The following is a 9923-nucleotide window of genomic DNA, read 5'->3' on the forward strand; positions in this document are numbered from 1 at the left end:
TTGAGATGTATCTGTCTTATAAATATTTCTCAGTTCCATTTCCTTCTGCCCATGTGAACACGCATGCCCCTGCTGCAGCTAGCATGGCCTTTCACACTGGCACAGTTTCTAAGTGGTCACCCACCTCCAAACTGGTCCTACCCAAATCATCCACACAACAATATTGTGCTCATTTAAATCTTTCTTCATTTCAAAAATGTTATATATAAAAATAACTATGCTGTGTAAGAGAGTATTGTAGAAATAGATGTTTTTATATTATTTTATATATATCTGTAGATAAAAATGTATATTGCATATATATGTATATATAACTATGGTCTAATTGCTTAATGATTTTTTTTTTTGGTACCAGGGATTGAACCCAGGGGCACTTAACTGCTGAACCACATCCCCAGCCCTTTTTTATATTTTATTTAGAAGCGAAGTCTCACTGAGTGGCTTAAGGCCTCACTCAGTTGCTAAAGCTGGCTTTGACCTTGAGATCCTCCTGCCTCAGCTATTTAGTGACCTAAATTGCTTAAATTATGTATGTACAAATATATATTATATATGTAATATTTTATATGGGTGTGCAAACACATATGTATATAACTATACATAAAGTAGCCCCCCCAATTTATAAATATGTTTTCTATAGTTTCACTTACAGTCAACCACAGTCTAAAAACATGAAATGGAAAATTCCAAAAGCAAATAAGAGGTAAGTTTTAAATTGCACACCACTCTGAATACTCGGATGAAATCACGCACCATCTCGCTCCATCCCACCTGCAATGTGACTCACCCCTTTGTCCAGCACATCCACCCACTAGTCACTTAGTAGACTTAGTAGCCATTCTGGTTACCAGATCAGCTATTGAGGTATCTGAGGGCTTGTTTTCAAATAATCTTGCTTTACTTCTTAATGGCCCTAAAGCTTAAGAGTAGTGATTCAAAGGAGTCACCTGGGCATAAAGCATGAAAAGTCAAACTAATTCTGATACCATGAGGCAGGGTGCATAGGGATAGAACATAGTATATGTAGAGTCTGGTACTATCTGTGCTTCCGGGCATCTGTTGTGGGTCTTGGAAAGGACAGAAAGGGTTCTACACACACACACACACACACACACACACACACACACACACACAGAGAGAGAGAGAGAGAGAGAGAGAGAGAGAGAGAGAGAGAGAGAGAGAGGTGAATCTATATACCAGGGAGTTAGGGGGAAGAGAAAAATAAGGATAGAATAAGGCAAACCTAAATAAAAATCTAGCCTACAAGTATGTATGCTGTTAAATTCTACATGGTGGCTAAAAGGAACTTGTAGCTTCACCTCCAAGTTCCTAGTATTCAATAAAAAAGAAGAAAGTTTGCATTGCTAATAAGACTTTTTTTTATAAAAAGAATTATGCTCTGTACAAGGGGAAGCAAAACATTTTTTAGCAATAAAATATGAGAAGAATGTTTCTCTTGAGACTTCTTCAAGAAGGCATTGCTTGATGGAATGGATGAGACTTCAATAACATCCTTAAAGCAACCACGACAACAAATATTATATTTAATGCTATGGCTCAATACAAGCTTAACACCTAACAACAAAATTCATTCCAAAATGCAACTGTAAAAAGTGCATTTAAGCAATGCAAACCAATTCTCCTGTTCCCCAATAGTCTCTCTTGACCTGTGCTGGGAGACTCTGGATTATTTGCATGACTATGAATAACATAGGCTTTAGGAAATACTTTATCAGCTTTGTTTATATAATTGACTTCCTGATAAAAGTTGGGTGCTAGAGTTTGGATCTTAAATGTTCCCCTAAAAGCTGGTGAGTTAAAGAAAGGCTGAAGCCCCAGCCTGGTGTTATGGGGAGGTGATGAAACCTTCAAGAGGTGGGGCCTAGTAAGAGGTCTCTGATCAGTGGGGGATGTGCCCTGGGAGGGGATTGGGGGACCTTGGCCTCTTTCTCTCTCTTTTGCATCCAAACATCAGGTAAATAGCTTTGTTTCACTATGTGCTTTCCCCACAAGCCCAAAAGCTACTGGGACTGAAACCTCTGAAACTATGAATGTGTCCTATTTGTAAGTTGATTATCTTGGGTTATTTGTTACAGCACTAAAAAGCTGAGTAACACACTGGGGCTTATGCTAAAGAAAAAAAAAACTGAAGATATTTAAAATATTCACAGAAAAAAAAATCTAGAAACAAAATACATCAAGATGTGGGATTCTGGGTGATGAATGTAACTCCCCCTCCTCCTTTTTTTTGTAGCAGGGATTGAATCCAGGGGTGCTTTACCACTGGGCCATATACCCAGCCCTTTTTGGAGGGGCATACTGGGGATTGAACTCAAAGGCACTCAACCACTGAGCCACATCCCAGCCCTATTTTGTATTTTATTTAGAGACAGGGTCTCACTGAGTTGCTTCGTACCTCACCATTGCTGAGGCTGGCTTTGAACTCATGATCCTCTGGTTTCATCCTCACCAGCCACTGGGGTTACAGGCATGCACCACCACTCCTGGCATTCCCAAAATATTTTATTTGAGATAAGTTCTCTGAAGTTACTTAGGGGCTTGCTAAGTTGCCATGGCTATCCTTGAACTTGTGATCCTCCTGCCTCAGCCTCCCAAGCCACTGAGATTATAGGCATGCATTACTGCTCCTGGCATAACTTTTTTCTTATTGTTATTTACAGTTTTTTTTTGTACATTTTAACAGAATTGCTCTGGCTTCTGTGTTGAGAACAGATCAGAGCTGGGGAGGGCAGAAGGATGTGACCAGGCAGGAAGCTTCTTATTGGCTTCATTTTCAGAGAAGTGGGAACTAGGTATAGTATTTATTTAACTAAAATAAATTTTAATAAAATAAAAATTTTATTGTCATAAATTTTGGCATTAGCAAAATTTTAAGTAAAAGTTTTTAAAAGCCTGATGTACTGTGCAATCTCAGCCATTTTAAAGTATGGTTACCCAAAATACCAGAAGAATATATTCTGTCATGTTAGCAATTACCTCTGCATGATGAGTTTATGTGTGATTTTTTTTATTAATCATTCTTTTGCAAGTGTTAGTTTTATAGTTTAAGAAAGTGAAAAAGTTGGTTTTCTCAAAGGACAGTTTAGATCTGTTATAACATAAAAGGGGGAAAATGATTCACCCAAAACTTAACATGTCACTCCTAAAAATTAATCCACTTGGTGACTCCCTATTGCCTATGGAATAAAATGCATGTTTCTAGTGGGAATCAGGAGGCTGAGGGCCTTTGTCCACTTCTCCAGCTCCTCATATCTAGACTTCAACTCCCAGCCTACCAGTGCTGAAGGTAAAGTCAGCACCGGAGCTCCTGACCCTGCCTGCCCGCCTCCTCCTGACTGCATACCTCTCGTAGCTAATGCAGTTACTACGTGGCCCAATGTCTCCTTCCCTGGAAGCCACCCTGCACCCCTCCTCTCTGCACACCCACCTCCAGTCAGTGACCCCCATCACACTGATTTTAAATTCTGTTTCCCATCTGTCTTCCTCCAAGGGAGCCACCTCTGCCATTCCTCCTTGCTTATCCTGGTGTGAGTATTCATGTACACACCAGGGGCTTTTCCACAACTTTTCCCACACAGTAGATTATAAAAGCATCAGAGGCACCATATTCCCAGGGTCTTCCCAATAGGGCTCTGGCTGCACCCTGGAAAGACAGACAATATCTGAACCCAGGATGGAACTCTTTTGTGTGGAAATGTGGTTGGTAGTCACCTGAAGGGTCCCCTGGTCCTCTGCTGTCCTCTGTGCTCTAGGTGCTATATGTAAACACACAGTCCAGCTACTTCATTTGATTGATGAGGCACTTAGTGTCCAGAAGATGTGACTTACCCAGGGCCCCTGACCTGCTGGGTGTCCCTCGTGTCCTTCAATCCCGGCCCATTTTCTACCATATCAGGGCCAGGTGAGTGATTCCTTAGGACACCACAAGCAATGAAGCTCTTATTTGCTCTGAATATGACATTCAAGTATCAGCTTTGCTCTCACTAACATCAAGTCTCTGTCACTACAGAGGGGCCAATTTCCAGTTTTTACCCAAGGCGTCCCTGGTGGGAATCCATTCCCTCCTCTTCCTTGGCCCACAGCTAGACTACATTACCCAGCCTTCCTAGCAGTTAGCTGTGGCTATGACTGAGTTCTGGTCAGTGACATGGGAGCTGGCCCATAAAAATCTCCCATAGATGACTTGCCAGCCTCTCTCCTCCATTTCCCAGGGAGATGCTGACCTCTAGGATGAACTGAGAAGCTGAGCACAGAAAAGCCACCCTCAGCCCAGGTCCCGGAATGACTGTGAGGAGCAGAGCCCCTTCTTCCCATCAACCAATGACTGTCTGAACAAAAAGTAAATTTCTCTTATGTGAAATCTCAGAAAGTTTACATTCATTAACAGCTTGAAGATTTATCTTCAGTGGCCTTGGGGATTGAAGGCAGGAGAATGGCAAGTTCACAGTCAACCTCAAAGACTTTGCAAAGCCCTAAGTAATTTAGCAACACCCTGTCTCAAAATAGAAAATAAAAAGGGCTGGGGACTTAGCTCAGGAGTTTAATCACCCCTGGTTTCAATGCCCTCAGTTCAAATAAATAAATAAATATCTTAATCTCCATGGCACGTCACACATTGCCAATCTCGGAGCAGTGAAGAGCACATAACATGGGGCGCTTAACTTGACCTCTTTATGACATGATCATCATGTAGCTGTTGAGGCTCCTCCAAAGACGGAGGATTGCAAGTCCTCCTCATTGACACTTTTATCATATGAACCTAGGACAAAAAGTCCTTGTCATTGGCTAGGTTAGACACCTGGTCACGGCTGAGCATATACTTTCTTTCATTCTAAGTATGGACTCAGCAAAAAGGTTTTTTTTTTTTTCTTAAAGGCCAAATAGTCCATAGTTTGGACTTTGTGATCCATGTATAGTCTCTTCTTTGTTAGATTGTTGGATTAACAATCCTTTACAATAGAAACCATTCTTACACATAGGTCTTATAAAAACAGGCTGCCAGCTAGATTTTCAGCCCACCAGTCGTGGTTTGTGGTTCACAGGCTACTGGCCAGATTTGGCCCACAGGACCCCATCCTATGAAGGCAAGCCACCTCATACCCCAACACCCTTTCCGGTCCCTGATAAATAAAAGGGGCTGGGGACTGAGCTCAGGAACATTCATAATGTCTCACATGTGGGGTTTCTCAGATGTAGCTCCTCCATTATCCTAGTACTACCTCAAACACAGGTGCTCCTCTCTGTCCCCAAGGCCATAGCCAAAGCCTATAGAAAGAAGGCTCTTGAGAAATATGGCTGAGGAAAGAGACGCACAAGTCTGTGTTCTAGAAACTATTTTTAGTCCCTCAGAATTTGTATGTGACAAAGGTGGCTGTTATGGGAAGTGTAGAGGATCTCCTGAACTCCTCTCTCCAGCCAGTCCTCAGAGATTGGGTCCTATATATGTCAGGAGTGTTAGGTTTTAGATGTTAAGTGTCCCCCAAAGGCCATGTTTTGAAAGTCTCGGTCACTAACCTGTGGCACTGTTGGTGAAACCTTTAAGAAGTAAGCCCTAGTGGAAGGAAGTTAGGTCACTGGGGTGTCCCTGAAGGGACCCTGACCCCTTCCTTTTTGATAGGAGGTAAGCCACTTTGCTCCACCACATGCTCCCTGCCTGGATGTTCTGCCCCACCACAGGCCCAAATTGATGGGCCATGCAACCATGAATCCAGTTAAACCTTTCCTCCTTTAAGTGGATTGATCTTGGGTACTTTGTCACAGTGATGGAAATCTGGTTACCACAGGGAGAAAAGGAGGAATAGGTGACAGAGAACAGACTTTGAAAAAAAAAAAGATTCAAATTTGAATCCTGGCCCTATCGTTTGCTAGACATAGGACATCGGAATACCTGGGCAGGGATATTTCTTTATCTGAGGAGAGGGGATATTTTAATCCATTCAAGCTCCATCTCAAGGGACTAAAACAATGTTTTCCATTTAACAGGTGTTCCAAAGACAGCAAGGATCATAAAGGTATGAATCCTGGGGACGACTGCCTCCTGATTGAAGGGGTCCCCAGAAGCCCTGAAAAGGCAGCATTTAGGTCAGAATGTTCCTGACCTTCATCAGACTGGGTCTAGAGCAGTGGGTCTCATCCAGGGTGGTCTTACTCCCCATGGGATATATGGTAACATCTGGAGAGATCTTTGATCACCGTGACTCGAGGGAGGCTACTGCTATCCAGTGGGTAGAGGTCAGGTATACTGCTAAGCCTCCTATGTACAATGCATGGGACAGCCCCCTACCCAAAGAGAAGTCCCTTCCAAAATGTCAGCAATGCACAAGTGGAAAACCCCTGGGGTACAGCATCGGTTCCCTCCAATGAGAAGAGACTCTAGGCACCTCTGATGGGATCAGCAGGCTTGCCTGGCCATGACCCAGACCAGGAGGTCCCCTATTAAAAACCACTTATGTTCTAGCTACTGCAGGGCTTGGAACAACTCATTTCCAATTTTTGGCTAGCCTCTGGGAAACCCAGCTTGGGCACCCTCTGAGGAAGGGTGGGTTCTGGGTGCTAGCAAGGTGGCATGCACCACAGGGAGGTGGAAAGGTTTCCATGGTGTCATCAAATCACCTATGGCAGGATAGACATGTTTGACCACAGAAAACCATCTCTATGTCCAAATCATGGGGACTGGGAGAAGAAAAGCTTGGTCAGACCTGGTGGCCTGAGTTGGCTCTGTTGTGGACTTTTACCTTAGCTTTGAAAAGTGATAAATAAGAACATTGCCCTCAGGGCTGGGGTTATAGCTCAGCGGTAGAGCGCTTGCCCTGTACTTTGAGGTACTAGGTTCGATCCTCAGCACCACATAAAAAAATAAATAAAACAAATAAAGATATTGTGTCCATCTTAAAAATTAAAAAAAGAACATTGCCCTCTACCTTTCTCTTTGCAAAAATAAAAACAGGTTTAATGAGCTACTGCTTTCAGGGATGGTTTTCAGACTGAGTATCTGAGCTTTCCACTTCCTTGAGCCTCAGACTCTTCCTGGGGAGTCTTTTTACTCCATGGGAAGAATCTGGATGCTGGAACATCACTGCAAGGCGGTAGAACCTGGCTCAGCACAGCTGCTGCAAGATCTCCGAAACTCAATCAACAAAGCTTCAACTTTGGGAGCTTCTTTTGGTCAATACTAGATCTTTAAACTTTTGGCAGAGATTATTGTGGAATAATTCCATGGCATCTTCCATTTATTCCTTAGAGATTAATTAAACACCTAGCAGTGGTGAAAACCATTAGTTCTGCTGGGCACAGTGGTTCATGCCTGTCATCGTCATCCTAGTGGCTCAGGAGGCTGAGGCAGGAGGATCACAAGTTCAATGCCAGCCTCAGCAACTTAGCAAGGCCCTAAGTGACTCAGTGAGACCCTGTCTCTAAATAAAATGCAAAATAGGGCTGAGGATGTGGCTCAGTGGTAGAGTGCCCCTGGTTCAATCCACAGTTCAAAAAAAACATAGTTCTTATAATGCAGAAATTAAATGAGTGAAAGAATGCCTTGGCTTGTACAATTCAGGGTGAAGGGTGGTGGGGGTGGGATGGGGTGCCCTCTATGTGCTAGTGGAGCCACGGAATAGGATGCAGAACAGGGGGTGGGAAGTTTGTAGATATTTCCAGCAGAAATGAAGGCTGAGCTGGACCCTGTGTTTCTCTCCCCTCTTTTTATTGCTATTGCTGCTGTTTTCCCCTAGACCTCTCCACATCGATTCCATTCGTTTGGCAAATTTGAATATACCTCTCTAACTTCTCCTTAGAGGAGGAAAGAGGGAAAGGATGAAGAAGGGAGAAAAGGAGAGAGGGAGGAAGCATGTGGCAGGTTCCCAGCAGGTGGGGCCTTGCTCACTGGCAACCCTCACCACAGCATCTGAGATCTCCACCTTGAGACCTTTTCTGGTTCCGAGAATCCACTGGGTCTGCACACAGGGCAAGGCTGGTAGTGCCCAGGGCTTGATGAGTAACCCACAGTCAATAGCCAAGAGGAGTGGGTGGATCAGTATATCTCAGCTTCCTTGCTTTGGATGGGTCCTGTGTTGTCTCCCAGATGTGCCCAGCTGCACTCAGCAGTAACCTGCTCTTCAACACACTCCACATTGGCTTTTCCCTGCTTCTGGCTCCAGCTCCCTGGGTCACCTCCTCTTCCTGCTGCTTTCACTCCAATCCTAGTCTTAGGGTCTGCTTTTGGAAAACCCAGACAAAGACAAAGCAAGTGCCAGTAATGCATACTCACATACTCGCCTGGTTCCTGGGGTTTAAGCAGCATGTGCACCTTTGATAAGATGGTTCTCGTGTTGTCATACAAAGTAGATGTGTACTCCTCAGGAAAGCCCAGGCAGCCTCAAAGGCCTGAAGAGTGGGGGGTCTGTACTGAATCAAGGTCAGTTGTTTACTGATGTGCAGGTTGTGCTACTGATGTGCAGGTTGAGGGGGCCGGCTCCCACTGCCCTGCTGCTCCCACTGAGAACATCTCTGAGTTCTGTGGATGTGGCACAGGCAGAAGTCATTCCAGAGAACATCCACACATTGGGCATCTGAGCTGACGCTTCCTAACCCAGCCTCAGTTCGTGTGATTTGGACACAATCGCCAAGGATAGGTACAACCAGCAGTTCCTCATGTCCCCACTGGCCGTTCCAAAGTCATATCTGACTTGCTCAGAGTCTGTGATATATTTATGAGCGTGTATGTGCAGACTGTGCGCAGGGAGGCATCTTGAGGACCTAATCACGCTTTAATTAAGCTGCTATTCAAATTAGCTTGAATTCTCAGAGCCTGGAGAGACACCAGGGATAGAGCAGCTGATGATGGAGGGAGACAGTCCATGATTAAAATGTCACATGGGATAAATGCCAAAGCAAAGGTCCCACCCTGGGAGACTTATGAGTTGACTGCACCCTTCTCATCTCCACCCCCTCAATCACTGCTGATGGGCAGAGGGAAACCATTTTCTGCCATCTGGTTTTTGCAAAAGTCAGGCAGTAAGCTCCTGGGGACAAGGATCTTATCTGGTGTAGTTAAGAATGAGCACATGACTGTGTACACTCAACAAGCCCTATTAGTACTGAATGCAATCATAAAAATAGCCCAAACGTGGATATATGATAACGTCAGCTCAAACCTCAGTCATCGTGTCTGAAGGGCACCAGCTTCCCCAGGCTGGTGCCTGATGTCTCACAAAGGAGCCCATAAGCCGCTAAGGCAGCCTGGCTATTGTGAAAATCACACAGTAGTTCCCAGGATCCTGGAAAAAAAACAGCAATGAAATCACAACTTCTTCTTCTTTTTTTTTTTCTTGGTGTTTGATTTTGGCACTGAGTTCTTTTCAAATGAGAACTATGCCAAACATCTTGTGTGAACCCTTCTGCTCAGCAAGCATGCGGAGACCTCCCTGAGGCCTGGCAGGAGAAGGGCAAGGAGAGGGAAGAAGAGTGTGGGTAGAAGTTCACTGGGTAGAAACCTTTCTCTGCAGACAGGAGCCAACTCGGAGTGGTACGTGGAAGCAGAACATGGACTGAACAACTCATAATGCCCGGCAAGGTGTCCTGGCCCCTGAGGTGGACTAACTCCAGCCCCAAGGCCTGGCCTCTTCGGCCTTGGTAGCAGGGTAATTTTCTCCTCCAGTAAATGCACACAGACCAAACCTCGTTATTTGGGAATCTGGGACTGAATTCTCCTGTAGGACTAGCTACAAAATCACTAGAATCCAAGAGGAGAAATTTTGTGGATTGCAAGTGGATTTGTAAAGCAACACACGGATGCTTGTGTGAACCTGGGGACATGTGCTGGTGGAGTGATGGGTATGTCCTGTGGCCAACCTGGCACTCAGACTTCCTAGGAAGAAGTCCCCCTTCTGGTGAGGAAACCCCTTTTC

The sequence above is a fragment of the Ictidomys tridecemlineatus genome, chromosome 13, assembly GCF_052094955.1.
Source record: "Ictidomys tridecemlineatus isolate mIctTri1 chromosome 13, mIctTri1.hap1, whole genome shotgun sequence".
Classification (NCBI taxonomy): domain Eukaryota; kingdom Metazoa; phylum Chordata; class Mammalia; order Rodentia; family Sciuridae; genus Ictidomys; species Ictidomys tridecemlineatus.